General features: G+C 50.1%; 1 long non-coding RNA gene across 1 annotated transcript in view; it reads left to right on the top strand.

The window, feature by feature from the left end:
• The first annotated feature begins 484 nt into the window (after positions 1 to 484).
• The window catches only part of LOC130146632 (uncharacterized), a 28111-nt gene continuing 12760 nt past the window's right edge, over positions 485 to 15835 (top strand). Inside the window, exons 1-3 of the long non-coding RNA XR_008820967.1 lie at positions 485 to 977; positions 13230 to 13453; positions 14339 to 14466. This is a non-coding gene — a long non-coding RNA (uncharacterized LOC130146632). The remainder of the gene's footprint in view (positions 978 to 13229; positions 13454 to 14338; positions 14467 to 15835) is intronic.

Below are 15835 nucleotides of genomic sequence, written 5' to 3'. Positions count from 1 at the left end.
GAATGCTTTTATTTTAGAGCAAACTTTCCAATTCCAGTGGTAACTTCAGGAATTCACAGGCACGTCCAAGGACAGAAAGCCAAGTGCTCTGTTCCCAAAGTTAATATGTGTATATTTATACAGACAACAAGAGAAAAAAGGAGCTTATGACTAAACATTACAGTAGCCCGAAGAGTACAGCAGTATTTTAAGCTCCTGCCTGCTATCTTTGGACTGTGACTCTCTGATGAGTAACAAAATATTTGCGCTTTTTTTTCCCTTTATGGGTCTGTCATTTCACTGGCAGAATCTTGTCCTATTGACCCAAAGAACCTCAATTTTGAAGCTATTAAAACCTAATTTTCTATACCAGGCTCCTGAGACAGGCACTAACTTTCATAGAATAATTCATTCCTTTCCTCTGGAGAAAAAAAAAAAAAGAAAGAAAGAAAAAGAAAAAAGAGAGAAGAGAGAAGAGAAAGACGTTCAACTGCCTATTCAAAGGGAAGCCTGGGATGGAGCTGCGCAGCCAGGAAAGGCTGCCTGTGTGTTTGCTGCTGATACTTCCCACCGCAGTGTCCTTCCAGGACAGGAGCAGAAACACTCTTTAGATAAATGCCTGTTTAGTAGCTGTGGAGCGTCCGCTGTATTTACACAAGACAACTGCCGTGGAGTGATAAAACCCACAGCCCCTGCCGCTGCGCTGCATCCTGCCTGCGGGCAGAGCTGGGCCGCCAAGGTCGGGGCTTGGCCCGCAGCGGGCAGGAGCCGGCAGGATGGCTCATCCCCTCTCTTCTGGTGGGATGAAGTAAACTTCCAGCCTCCTTCACCTCCAAAACCCTTGGGTTTGCTTGATCCCAGGAGCTCGGTGCTCACCTGCATCCAAGCCTGAAGCCCTGCATGCCATGCTGCAGTGGTGCGATAGCCGCTCAGCTCCTAATATTCCTGAAAGGCTGATGGGGTTCCAGGGAGGTGTTAGAAGAGTTTGGAGCCACTGGGTGAGTTAATCCCACATTGCTGCCGTTTCTTTTGCCAAAATATAAACATTGTGGAAAAGAAAGGATTGACAGAATAAAGCCTGAATTGCATTTTGGCACCAGGAGGAGGGTTTGCCAAAGAGTAAAGCCATGATCCCAAGGTGGGATGCCTTTTTCCAAACCAACATGGAAGAGCGGATTTCGAAGGCTAATGCCAACTTTGCTGCCAGGGTCATGTTCCCTGACGTCATTAAAACACGTGAGGGGGAAAGAGAGGGTGGCAGCAAAGGAAAATGTGCCATTTTCTGGGGCTGGCATCTCTTTTTGGTTGCTGGGTACCAGGTGACTGAGCAAATATCCCGGGGCTGTCATCTGTAAGAGGAACAAAGGGAGGGTTTGGCTGGGGGATGAGTGCAAGGGGGACCCAGGGGGCATGGGCAGAGCTGGGAGTTGTGTCCTGGGAGCAAACTGAGCAGAGTAAGTCAGGAAACTGGGGACCCCCCCCTTGAGTGTCATGAAACCAGTGGGAAAATAGTGGTGTTTTGCTGGGCTGTGCTACGGTGGGGCCAAGGAGATGCCCTGGCTCTCCCCTTCTGCTGCAAACTCCTTGCAGTGCTCACTCCGGTGCCAGTGAACCCGGCAGCTGGTGGTGCTCTGCCGGGCCACCCTTTCATATTCCCAGTCGTGATAACACTTTGTTGGATAAGTGCTTTTTAAACCCTACAGATAGATAGAGTATCTGGAGTGGCATTTCAAAAGAAAAAATCGAGACAAGATTCATTACAGGCACCAGTAAATGTCAAACATTTTATCAACTGTGTAAAGTGCCATGTTAAGCTGTCTTTCCCCCCCAAAGCTTGATTAAAACTATAAATGCCTTTTTAATATTAATATTATTCCCTCCTCCGTGCTGCCTGTTTGGTTATTTGCAATGGCAAGGAAGGGCCTGTGGTTAGCAGAGGAGGCAGTGCGGGCAGGAGAGGCAGGGGTGCAGACAGCAGGAGCCCCACCATTCTGTTCGGTCCCAGCGATGTGGGTACCTGGCTCGGGGTTGGCCCCTGGGAGGGTAGCAGTGCCCACCCACCACCCTGCCCCAGGCTGAGCCCTCCTGCTGCAGGACCCTCGTCCTGGGGCAACGACCCAGGCAGGCTGAGTGCCTTCCTCCCCTTTGAACTCGGTCCTGCTCTGAAACGCTTCTGCACCCATCTCTCTCCTACAAGGAGAGTTGTCTATAACAGGTCCTTCTCACTAAGCTGTGTTTAATTAAAATCTGGCTCTGTTGCATGTGCTAATTAGCACTCTTTGCTTGGAGGCTCAGACTCAACGCATATCTAAATCCGTGGTCCAAATCTAGTGTAATAATAAATAGCTGCGCAGGCTGTTTCACAAGGATCCCAAAGTTGTTGCTGTCGTCATCTGCAGTGTGACTCCCAACACTGGCAGTGCTGAGTGGGTCTGCCGGAGCCAGCCCACGGGGCTGGGAAGGCCTCACGTGTTTCCCCAAAGACTCCTGGAATTCACAGGGAACATGCGCTTTGATATGACTTGCATTGCGGGGAGGCAGCAGCTCCTGCCTGGCTCGGCTCGCCCTGGCTCTGGGGGTCCGCAGGTCCCCCTGTTGCTCAATAAGGCTGAGCCAGTGTTTATCCTGTCTTTTCGTGATGTTTTCCCTGCAAGTCGTCTTCAGCCCGGAGCTAGTCTGGCTGTTCAACCTGCCTTCGTCCCGAACACCACCGCCGTGCTCTTGGATGATGTCTCATTGTGTGGATGTGCCGACACAATGAGTTATGCGGGGCTGTGGCAGAGCAACAAGGCTATCAGTTAAGTTCACGGAGATTGATAGGTAAAATAAATGATGGTAAACGAATTAACTCTGTCTGAGGATTGAGGCTGCCTGTGTACAAAGGGAAAGGCTCGCGCGGGTTGGTGCTTTCCACTCATGCTGGTCCCGGTGAGGCGGGTGGGAGGACGGTGCCAGCGCTGGCAGCCTGCATGGGAGCCATGCCACAGCTGCCTGGGGGGGAGGGGGGGGGGAGCGAGCTGTAGGAGCCCCGCTGAGCCCCAGGCATGGGTCCTGTCACCTCACTGAGAAATCGTACATGAATTTTAAATTAACACTGCTGTGCTAGATCTACAAACTCCTCTGTAAAGATCAGCACTTTACCAAAAATGATGCAGTGAACTGCTAGAGATATTAACTGATGCTTCCTATCCACCTGTCACCTTGTACCGACGCTTAGCCTCGGCTACGTAAATACCATTTTGCAGAGTCACTTAAAAAGATGTGTAAATTGAGGGGAAGAAGGGATGCAGAGAGAAGCCCAGAGAGCATTAGGGGGAGTCTGGAGGTTCCTCTGTTGTGATAAAACAGACATCTAATGGCACTGGGCAAGACTAATGGGCGCTCTGCGGGCAGCACATCATTCAGTCCTGGCGACTTTGCCTTCAAGTCCCCGCACGTTATAGATGAGGTAGCTGGTAACTACTTTGTCGCCACTTGACAGCCTTGATGGCTTTGGGGCGCGGCAGTCTCCTGTCTGGCACGTCTCCCCTCACTCCCAAGGGATCTCATCAAGGGAGAGGTGTGGGATGGCCAACGCTTTTTGGGGATAACCCAATCCCTGCATCAGCACTGATGCTAACCCACGTGTTAAACTGGAATATCAGACTCAAGTCCCATACCGAGAGCACCACAGAAGTGGGTTAGAGCCAGACATTTAATTACCACAGCAAGGCTTTTATTTATTTTTTAGGTTTGGGCTGGGAGCGGGAGGTTGATGCGAGCACAGACAAAACGGATGGTTGGCAACTCCCATCTGTGCAGTCCTACAAATCACCCATGATTCACAGTTATATAAAGCTTCTTATATAGTAAACAATCTTGTTAATAAAAGCAGAAGTACAAGGTCCAATGTAATCCAGCGAGTGTGACTAACTGGATTTATAGGCTCACTCCCAGTGCTCAGTGCAGAAGCAGAAAGATTCCTCAGATCTTACAGGAACTAATTTTTGCAAAGATCCTCAGCAGTGATGGTTCCACCTGGAGAAGGGACAATGGCCATTCCGGGGACACTGGTTGGTTTGCTCCGGAGGCAGTGCTTCCCACCCTGGGCTCGGCTCACTGCTGCAGGTGACTCCCAGGCTTGGCTCCGGCACTGCTGGACCCCCGACTGCGCAGCCAGCCTCAGTGGGGGCTCTGTTTTCTTGCTGGCTCAGTGTCAGGATGGAAAGCTCTTTTTCCTTGGAATAAAGCGGTGATTATGGGGTGCCTATCACCTCCCCAAGGTGCTTTTGCAGAGATGGATGTATTCCCGTGATCTCTGGCTTCCCTGTAGCCAGAGCTTTTCCAGCTTTCCATCTCCAGGTCTGGGGCATGATGAGTTGGGTCTTCACATTCCCGTACTGGTTTTGTTCGTGCCGTTTGTCGCCCCTGGAAAGGGAACGGTGAGATTTGGTGCACGGTCTGGAGGGAGGAGTGGGCTTTGGGGAGGGCTGTTGAGAAGGAGGCTTTGAGAACAGCCAGTATTTATAGACTATGACAGCAATGGCATTTGCAGATAATTTGGGATATTAAGGGAAAATAGCAGCATTTGCTTCCCCAGTTACACAAAGTATTTGTGCTGACAGCCGTCCCCGTCCCCTCCCAATCCAGCGAAAGCACGGTTCCCATCACTCACTCATAAAACCTCTCACGACTTTTTGCTTTTCTCAGAGACAGCAAGTGGGAGAGTTTTGTCATTCCAGAGGCACCGTCAGCCTCAGTGCTGCCTGGAGCGTTCCCCAGTTGGGAGCCCTGTAAGTGCCAGCCCCGGGCACTGGCAAAGCCCCTGCCACAGGGGTCTTGGTGGTGAGCCCCTGGCTCTGCCCTTGGCCACGCTGACCTCCCTCAGCCCCTTGCTCAGGCTGCGCCCGGGTTCAGACGAACACAAAGTGGAAACAATGACATTGACATAAGCACCTGCCAGACCTCTGCCATCACTGAAGTGGAAGAAAATTCTGTAATTATGCACGCGTGCTTTAATTATGTATTTGAAGAACTAGAGGTTCAGCTTCGGCGTTGACAAGAAGGAGCCTGTTAATTGGCTTATTTTATCACCCAGCGCCAGTGGATGCTTTGCGGTTTGGCCAGGGCGGCTCTGGCACTGCACACGCCCGCAGGTAACGGCACCCGCGGGCACAGGAGGCAGCAGGCAGCATCCTGGTGGGACCGGGTGTGGGCGCCTGCCCTGGGGAACGCCACTCTGCTCTATTTTCCCTGGCCCTACCAGTGTCGATTAAACCGTCATAAGCTGAGGTGCCATATGTCATCTTTTCCTACAGCCTTTTTAAAGTGCGAAGAAAGAGACAACTGTGAGAGGTGGCATTTCCACACTCGGTACCGCAACATATGCTTCTTGTGAATAAACTTGGCCTATTATAATACGGGCAACAGGTAGCGTGACATATGGCCAGGCTATTCTGGAGACTTGGAAAGTAGAAGCAATGGTTTCCAAGCCAGCCCTTGCAAAGATGCTGCCTTCCCAGTGTGTGCTCAGGCCGGGTCCCACCAGGGAGGACACCCATGCCCAGATGCAGGGGGAGCAGGCTGCCCAGTGCTTGCAGCAGCTGCTATCGGCATAACCCAGGGTACCGCAGACCCAGAAATGCAGCTTCACTCACCAACACCAACCATCTTGCCAGCTCATCTGGCTGCAATAGCTCTTCGCACCACCAAATATGAGATTGAGCCACTGGCCACAGGCTGTCTACTTGCCTAATTTCCCATTTTCCCCTTTCCTTTCTTGGAAATTTCGCTTAATGGAATTCACTCAGGAGCCATCACAGCATCCCTGGTGGTGGCTGTTCAGGCCGACTGCCTTATGTAAGCGAGGGAGGGTCCTTGCAAATCTTCCTCCCTTCTGAGGCTTATTTAATTAAAAGCCAGTTCTATGGTGCAGGCGGTAATTATAACTTTTTAGCCTGGAGGATCAAAATGAACTTGTTGCTTATAGTTCTATAATTCAAATCTCCTGCAATGAGTTTGGACACTCAGGAATTTTCAGAATAATTCCTCTATATAAATGTACTTTGCCAATATGATTTTTCCTCACTTGAACTTTTTTGTGTGCTTATATGCAAAGGAAACTGCCTGGGGATATGTTTCTTGCAGAAAGTAGGGATGCTGATTCTCGAAACTATTATGATGGTGAACAGCACTAATTATCCATGTTTTTTTAATACCACAGTAAGATATCTCAGGCAACTGAGCACTGCAGAAGGGGAAACTGCCCTGGGGAAACAACCAGCTGTTTCCTCTAGTGAGGGCGGCAGCGATTTCCCATCGTGATGAGCTGTTGAGACTTCACTTTGGTGTTTTCCTTAGAAATATGCAGGTTGCAGAAAAGCCAGACCCCGTCTGTGATTGAAGGGAAAAGGGTGGGAAAAGCAAGAGGCCGTCAGTCCCTTGTTAATTACCTGCAGGTTCTTTTCCTCTCGGGCAGCTCTGGGAAACCACAGCAGCAATAAAGATGATTCCAATGTTTGGATGCAGTGCTGAGTCATGGGTAGGATTCGGGGAGGTTTGAAGTGTTGGCCAAAGGGCAGCCCGGTGGTACAGTGCTGGTGCGGGATGGCAGCCGGCAGGCGAGGGCCGCGGTGCTGAGTGCCCACAGCTGGGGTCCACAGGGAGCCAGCACAGCCCAACCTGGTGCTGGGCTCTCGGTTCTCCCTTTCTATGTGGCTGGAGGGGTTTGCTGTCAGCTGTGACAGCAATTACAGAGCCAGCAGCCAGCAGGGCTGCTGCCTTCCCGCTTGCACATCCTGATGTGTTTGCCAGCGTGGGTTTGGGCTGTGGGTGGATTGCAGCCCTTCAGTGCAGAGATCCTGGTGCCAGAGCATGCAGTCCCTTTGCCATGAGACAATGATGATTTGAAATGACATCTGCATCCCTCCCAGCAGGTACGCTACCAATCACAGGAATTCTGTGCCTTAATGAAGCCAATTAGTGCTGTGGCTCTGCCAGCATGGAAACCTCAGCAAAGTGCACTGAGTAAGGATGCCTGTGCATCCCAGGATTGACCCACCAAACGCAAGCCATGCTGGTGCCAGTGCTCCTGGCATCTCCCTTCCACACTGGCATGCTGCTGCCAGAGGCCACGGAGCCACAGGGAACTGGAGGGATCTTGTGAGGTGGCAGCACATCACCCACCCCAGCTGTGGGTAGGTCTCAGCCCCTGCAGCCCGTGCCCTGGTGTAAACACCAGCCTGCCCTGCACAGGTCAGAAGAGCCATTCGTGGCCTGTGTATCACCTACTTTCGGGCAGACTGGGAGAATTGAAAGGAAAAAAAAAAAAAGACTAGTCTACATTCAGAGTGGAAAAGGGCAATGCTGAATTTATTCTAGAGTGGAGTTGAGTCTCCCGAGTACAAGCAGCAGCTGTTTTTCCTGAAAGTGAAAGATGGGGGCATATTCTGCCAGGAGTTTTTAATTTTCTATCCAGTGATTTCAGTGCTGTTTCCATCCCGACTCACCGGTCACGGCAGTGGGAAGCTGCACGTGTGATGATGCGGGGAGGCTGCTGGCAGCACTGGCTTTCCTGGCTGCACCCCGGCAGCACTACGGGCTCTGGCCCCTTCCTGGAGTGCAGATCGCACCTTTTGGCCCCAGTTTCTTATTCTGCACTTCCAGGAGTATTTGCAATGAGCTGCTTGCTCCACTTCCACCAAGGAAGATGATCTTTTTGCTTCAGTTCATTATAAATACTCATCCAGGGAAATATTAAGTCAGGAATTAAATTCCAGCTACTTACGGGATTGACAAAGGAGTACATCATCCAACTACCTTAGACTGAGGGGTAAGACGACAGAAGCTTATGTAAATAGAGCAGCTTATGCCTGGCTCTAGCTCCCCGCTCCACACCGGTGCTCCCTGAGCCCCCAAACGGGGATGCCCACCCTCCCCAGGACCGGCGTGGTGGTGGGCTCAGCTGCTCCTCCCCAGGCACAGCAGCAGGGAATCAAGCACGAGCTTGGCCCTGCTGATGGAGGAGAGCGCAGAGGTGCAGGTCACGCCGCTTGACCCCATCCTCAGACAACCCTTTCCTGCTTCTGCACACGGAGCTTGCATTCAAAGGGGGGAAACCCAGGAAAGCCTGTTGAAAAGGTTACAATCTGTTAATAAGAAAATTACTCATCTAATTATCTTAATTATGGTTTCACTGAGCTAATGTTATTGCCAATACAAAGGGGAAAAAAACAGAAAAAAAGCAAAAAATCTCCTGGATTAGCAAAGCCTTGATTACAAGCAAGTGAGTAAGATGGTTCTTTTTAAAGCCTCCGTCTACCTCCGTTGCACTTGGTGGGCACAGGCTGAAAGGAGGGGGTTAGAAGGAAGGTCAGGTTGCTTCCCCTGCTGTGATCTGTGCCTTGCTGCTTCAGGCTCAGGGCATGGCAGCCGCTGGTTTGGTGCTTGGCTTTTCACTGGCACGATGTTCCCCGGCTTTGAAAGTCACGGCTAATGGAATAAAGGTGGCTAGAGCCAAGGAGGAGTGACTGCCATGCCTGGGTGCCTTGCACTAATGTATTTACGCCTGCTCTGTGACTTCTCCACAATACAGGAACTGATGCTGTACTGCTACCAAATGCTGTACGCGGTGCCCAGAGTGCTGTGCTGGTGGCCGGTGACATTGCCAGTTCCCTCTGCGGTTTTTCAGATGAGATTAAATCTGCATCTCCTCCTCCCTCAGCCAAGGATGGGGAGCTCCATCGGAAGATGCTCCTCAGGGCAGCATCCACTTGGGGTAGGCAAACACCCACAGCTTCATCCTCGCCCTTCCTCTGGCATTCTCCCCCCTGCAAACGCCTCTGCAGGAAGATGCAGCTCTTACGGTGGCTGAGACTTGTTGCAACCACGTACCGGTTGGGATAAAAATAACGTCCAGGTTTTCAAGGTGTGTGAATGTCGGCTTTCAATCAGCACAAGGTGAACTGGGAAGGGCATTGCCCCCGTTCAGCCAGCAGCTGGCAGCCCTTGCAGAGCCCACAACAAAACTGCTACTGAACAGTGATGTGTTTAAGTGTATGCTTAAACATTGTGTTAATTATGGCTTGTGAGAACGTGTGCAGTAATTACTTTTTTTTTTGCTGTTATAAAGCGCAACTACTATTATTGTATAAATAGATGGAGCAAAAGCAAATATGTTTGCTTCTACCTTACCTTGTGCGTTACAGGAAGAAGCACCAGCTGCCTTAGAAACATATTTATTATTCACTCAGAACACACTTTAAAAAAACAGGAATAAACAGCAAAGTCAAAATATTTGGTTTCCACAGCAAGCCAAGGCTGCTGTAGGACTTCTTAGAATGCGGCAGCTAAGGAGCCACATGTCACAGAGTTGTGTAAAATGGAAAGAATATTTTGAGATCAAAAGCTCATTTCAGGTTGCTTTGGCATCAAGCTGTTGCAGCGCTGAGGCACATCATTCCAAGGGCATGGATTTGCACCCCACAACAGAGCCAGCCACCTCCGCCACTTCCATGGGGATGCAGCTCTTCTGAAACCCTCCTGTTTGCTGGCTCTTTGCACCCAAAAACCTCCAACAGCCCCTTCGATGGCTCATTTCAGCAGCGATCGAGGCACCTTGCAGCACCCCACAATGGCAGAGGCCAAAAGCTTTTCTGAAAGCTGTTTCTTCAAGGCATAGCGGGCGAGCGCTCCTGCCCCCGTACAGCCCCTGACCGCATGCTTGTGACGATGGCACAGATGGTAATTACAGGCATTTTGTCTGAATGTCTGTAGGTGTTTTCTCTTGTCAGACTGCGGCCATTTTCAGTTTTAATGATGATAATGGGTTTTGGAGGATGAGTTATGGGCAGCGGGGAAAGCACAAGGCTCTGGAAAAGCAGAGAAAAGGAGAACTTTGCCTGGCACCAGCACTGCAGCAGGTGATGTGTGTCACCTCGTGTTGTTGTCCTCCCCGCACCTTTCTCCCCAGCCCTGCTTCATCCATCCCCACCCTGGGGAGACAAAATAAATAACAGATAAATAGTAAATGCTGCAACAGGTGCTTGCAGCAGCAGGAGTCCGAGTCCTAGTGGTGTTTCAGAGTGGCGAGCTGATGTGTGACCTACTTGCCAGCCCAAAGGTGGCCAGACTTTCAGGTGTTTCAGAGACCACTTAGCCAGGGTGGCCGATGGACAACCTTGACAGCCGAGCACGCGCCACTCCCACCACCCACTTTTCGCACGCCGGGAAGCCGAATAATCCGGTTTTCCCCAGCCCCAGACAGAACAAGCACATCATAAATATGCATCTGCTCAAATGAAAGCATTAGCCCTTGTTTCCTCGAGTGGAACTAACTGAAAAGTGATGATAGTTTTCTGAAAAATGCAAGATTGTGTACACAGAAGCAATTATATATAAACTTATTCATTATTTAACAGCTTGTTAATGAGCAAGTTTTGGTCTCGTAGCTTGGGCCGTACCACCCATTCGCTGCCGCGGGCGGCTGGGCACAGGGAGCAGAGGGACCAAGATGCTGTTCACGTCTGAAGTGGTGACCCCTGGGCACCGAGCTGCGGGAGGTGATGGTGGAGAGGCTGGCTGCGGGGCCAGGGGCCAGCGGCACAGCAGCCCTCTTCATCTCCAGCTCCAGATGCCTGCTCGCAGCCTGGAAGCATTAGCTGCATTATACGCTTTTGAAATTCTCATTAAACATGTATAAATGGAAATAATTTGATTTTCTATTGCAAGCAAACAATTTGCATTGATAGAAAATGCATGTTCCTTGAGTAGCGCTGGTGTGCCGGAGCAACCAGCACCACCGGCCGGGCTGCCAGCGCCCACTTTGAGCCTCTGGCAAATAGAGTTTCTCACTTCTATTGGAATTCCCAAACATGCCGAGCTCTGTTATGTGCTGTTGGCATTAACTGGTTGATGCTATTGGGTGTGCGTGGTCTCAGGTCAGGTCCTGCGGTATCACAAGCACGCTGCAGTCGTTTTGGAGGCAACAGGAATGATAACCTTTCTCTCAATACCTGTTACGATGCTGCTTTCAGAAATATTTTTCACATCATTACCCGTTCCAGAATTGAGATATGTACCTGCAAATAGGTGCATGGCACATGGGGATTTGGGGCAAATCAAATCCAGCAAGCTCTTATCCTTTTGCTTGGTGGAAGATTTGTGTGTGTTTAAAAAACACATAGATGCGGTATTTGGGGACAAGGTTTAGTGATGGACTTGGCAGTGCTGGGTTAATGGTTGCACTCGGTGATCTTAAAGGTCTTTTCCAACTTAAATGATTCTATGATAATAAAAGTAAAAACTAATAAACACTGGCAAATGCACATAAGAGGAGGTTTGTTACTTCTGTTAAGCAGATGATGTACATTACTTACACATAGATGCTTATGTGTTGATGGACATGGAAAGCAAAATACTCCATGTACTTGGATGTGGAGGTTCCTTTACATGTCACGATACTCCGCCCCAACCCAAGCCTCTGTCATGCAGCAGCACGAGGGATAACGATTCCCCAGCTGAGGAGCGGGTTCAGCAGGAGCTGGGGTTGGGGCGGTGGGTGCAGCACTTGCCTGGGAAATTAAACACAGCTGCAGAGGAAACTGCTTCGATGGCAGAGGGTGAAGCTATCAATCACCTCATCAGAGGGTAAGCTGCTTCTCAGTGCTCTCCTGGCCCCTGGCCTTTCTTTCTCTCTGTGTTGTTCTGGAGCAGAAAAGCCTTGTTGTTTTGGGTTTGGTTTTTTTTTTTTTTTTTTTGGGGGGGGGGGGGTGTTGGGTTGTTTGTTTTTTTTTTAATTCAGAGCAAAATGGGCAAGCCCAGGGAAAGCTGCATTTCCCTCTGATTCTGCAGTGAATGGGAGCTGGAGGAGGAAGGTAGAACTGCCTCACGCAGGGAGCGGTAACAGGGTGGCCTCCAAGCAAGCCCTGTCCTTGCTCTGCGGCAGAAGAGCACCAGCTTGTCCCATTGCACGTGCTGGCAGGGATGTTGCTGCCCAGCCTGGGCTGGTGTCAGCTATGCCTGTGGGAAGGCAGCTTGGGAAAGGGCAGGAGCTGCTCGCCTACATCTCCACCAACTTTGGCTGTTGTGGAGGCACCAGGTATGGTGGCCTCTGTGAGGCAGCCCCTTGCAAGGAACTGGTCAATTAGTTGGCACTTAATTCTCTTTCCCCCTCAGACAAGAGGACATTTTAAAATATAGTGTAATCTAGATTACTCAAAATTGATGTAATCGGCTCCCAGACTTCAGAACCAGCTTGACGGCAATGGCTTTTCTTCCCCCATGAGCTAATTTGTTTATTCCTAGAGGAAACAATGCGAGATCTTGTTAACAGAAGTCTGCAGAGGTTGTGTTTTAATTTGGGCAAACAGGAAAGCTGTCAGGCAGGAATCTGAGCAATGGGAAAATTATTAGGGGCATTATTAAAGACACACAATCCCATTAGCATCAATGGGGACAGATAGGCAGGGCTTCTGATGTCTCAGTGGTCATTCTTGGGGAAAGTGGATTCCACATCAGTCAGGACGATGCTTTCCCATTATTTTATTCATCATTATGAATGTGATGAGCTGAGTGGATGCAACTTCTTTGCATTTTAAGCATTAAAACCTGCTGTGGAGGCATGCTTAGCCCCAGCCAGGCAGGGTAGGGACCCTCTGGAGGCAGCTGCCTGCAGCTTGGCAGGTTCATTGCTACAGACTGGTGTTTCCTCCTGACCCTTCACAGTTAAAAAGTTCTTTTAAAAACTGCTGGCAGCAGGTATTTAGGTGTCTTGATGGATATGCTTCCTGCAGGAGACGTGTAGGTTTGGAGTGGGGAAGAAGTCCTATTGCATTTTTTAATACATATCGCTGATGAGGAGTTTCATTGCATTATTCATCCTGGAAACTGTGCGACCAAGAAAGTTAAAAAGGGGGAAATTGCTCCTGTAAGCTGAGGTGTTTTAACATGCAAATGATGGCTTTTATTCCTAGTGACAGAACCACTAGATTTTTAATTTTGCACGCTATGTGCTCGGTTCGCTCTCTGTGCTGACACGGCAGTCCTACGGCTCTGACTGGTGTCTCCCCTATTTCCATTGCTGTCGAGCAGCTCCCAGATCTGTGATAATTTAATTAACCTGCCTTATTCTGCCATATCTGTTGGAACAGGGGAAAAGGATCCAAACAGCCGGGGAGTTACTCCTTTGCCTGAGCACATACATTTCCTATACAAAAGTCACAGAACGGCAGTTTATCCACCTGGAAATCTCATTGTGGGTTTTTAAATTATAGATTGTTTTCCAGACACGTGTCAACTGCCTGGGGAAAAGAAGAAAGCAATCTATCGGGTGGAGTCGTGTCAGAGCTGCCCCTGCCCGTGTGGCTCTGGGGTGGTGAAGCTCTGGGGCAAGCTGAGAGCCAGGTCTCGCGGCAAGTGCTGTGTGTTGTTAGGTCCGATAGCCGCCTGGAAAACCAAGGTGCTTGTGCAAGGGCAAAGGAATGTCAGAAGTTTAGAGGTAAGCTTTGACCCTGCCACTTGTCAATGTGATGCTTCATAGCTCTAAAAATAGAGCATCTCCGATGGAGGAAGGATATTTTTGGAAAAGCTAGTTACTGCAGCCAAGCTCACGCTGTTAACGCAGGTCTTGCTCGGAGCCTTCCTTTAATTTCTTTCTGCACGTAAATTTTACGAAGTGCCAAGAAACAGCTGGTGCGTGCCCTTGTGAAGCAGCACCCCTGGGTGAAGGGAACCTCCCGGGGTCACATCCTGCCCTGGCAGATCTGATGCTGAGCATCCATACCCAACCTGATGCATTACTCTGCCTCTTTGCACATCGTAACCAACCCCCAGCCTGTAAAGTCTGGCTGGGGATAGCAAACCTGGCCAAATATCCATCTCTGTCTCTGTGCGAGGGCTCAGGGAGCTCAGCAAACCCACACAGAGGTGTCAGATGCAGGAGGCTGCAAAGAGAAGGGGAGCATGTGGGGTGCTGTGCAACATCCTGCTCCCAGCTGGCCATCACCAGGCTTTCAGAAGCAAACTAATGAGCTGCTTGCAACCGGGTAGTAGGGCCAGGAAGTGGTGGGAGCCCCAAGAGATGCAATTAGTCACCACTTCACTCAAGGCACTACAGTGAAGCCTTATTTGAACCATTAGAAAATCTGATCCCCGGGATCACGCACGTGCCTGGTAATGAACTGAAGGGAATGCCCCCAGCAGTTTAGTTGCCAAAATCACTGCTCAAAACACGCTTTGAGAAGGACTGTAAATACAGGGAAGTGGGTAGAAATTATGAACTCGAGCTAGAAACCTGCACTGAGAGAGCAAGCGCACAAGATCTATTTTTTCTTTTCATAAATGAAAAAAGAAAAATATCCTCTTTTTTTCTCTTGGCTCCCAGCAGGCAGCTCACATCAGCTCCACCACATCTCCCCAGCAATGATGGAAGCTGCCTCGAATGTCTCTTACAAGCACAGAAATTAATACCCTTCTTCACTGGAAGCGGCATATCCAACTGCTCCCCAAAAGGTGAATGTTGATACTCGGACTTTCAGTTGTTAGACATGTGCTTTGGCCTCAGAGCTGCAGAGATGGGGGCATGGGGGAGGAAAGTGTGGTTCTGGGGTATCCTGGTTCTGGGGTGTCCCAGCTCCATTCCTGCAGCATCAGTGGTGGGAAATGCTGCTGCTGAGGCCTGATCCTGCTGGAAAGGTTGTGGCATGACAGCTCCTTCATCAGATGGGTGTCTCAGAGTGTTTTCAATTCAAGAAAAGAGGAGAGAAATAATCATGGATGCTGCCTTATTATCTATGTGGCATTTAAGCGTAATTTATGCTCAGTGTCTCGCCGCTTCTCTGGTAGGAAATTGCATTGTTGGTTCCCCAGCTCTCGGCTTCTGTGGCAACTGTGTCAGAAATACTGAAATAAATCGATCAGTCTTGAGTTCCCTGTGCATTTTTATTGCCAATTTATCAATGCAGGCAAGGCACTAAAAGAGTTACGTTGGCAGGAGGAGGAGGAGGAAGGTGGAGACGTGGTGGCCTGGCTGTCTGCACCATTGCTAAAGAGGGGTTTGGCTGTCTTGGCAGTTGCTGCCCACGCTAGGGATCCGCCTGAATTGTCTGTGCCTCGAGTTTTCCTTCTTTTCTTTTTTTTTTTAATTGCATCCTAATTGGGGAACCAGCAAAAGCTTTAAAAAAAGAAAACAAACAAGCAAAATTAATGAGCAGCGTCAGGGGAGGAAAAAAGCATTTTCTGGCCAGAGTCCTTGGCATGGGTAGGAAATAGCTGCTCCTTTTGGAGAGCGTTTAGTCCGCTGTGAGCTGCCAGCTGAGGAAGTCAAGTGAAAACCAAGTGCCTGGAAGCCGAGTTCACTGCAGCCTCCCTCGGCTTAGCTCATTTAGTGTCTCTGCCTTAGCAGTGGGTACTTGGATGTTTATTCCCAGACTAAATTGCTTTTGGAGCTCCGACTCATTTGTCAGCAAGAGAGAAAACAAGCTGTCGTTTGGACTAACAGCCTTCACAGCTCTTTCTCCAGGTTGTTTGTGCTCATGTCAAGGAGGCACGCGGCGAGCATCCTCAACCGAGGGCCAGCACTAGCCCTGTTGTAGGCACTGCTCGGCCTCCCGGATCAAGGTGGCTGGTGAGCAGGGGAGGAGCCCTCGGCATCTTGCTGGTTAAACCCTTCTGCAAAGACCCAGGGCAGCAGTTCCAGGAATGTCCCGGAGCATCCCGCAGGAGCATCCCGAGCTCCCTCCCTGTCCCTTAGCAGCTGTGCTGCCCAGAGCTGCTTGGTGCCAGTGTTTTCCAGCATGGAAAGAAGGGCTCCTGGTGCTGGCATCCACAAGACACTGACACACTCGGAGCCATGCATCAAAGCTGCAGACTCTTAATGGGA

The sequence above is a fragment of the Falco biarmicus genome, chromosome 3 (genome assembly GCF_023638135.1).
Source record: "Falco biarmicus isolate bFalBia1 chromosome 3, bFalBia1.pri, whole genome shotgun sequence".
NCBI classification, from domain to species: domain Eukaryota; kingdom Metazoa; phylum Chordata; class Aves; order Falconiformes; family Falconidae; genus Falco; species Falco biarmicus.
Note: the sequence above shows the minus strand (reverse complement) of the source record. Positions and strands in the feature narration are given on the sequence as shown.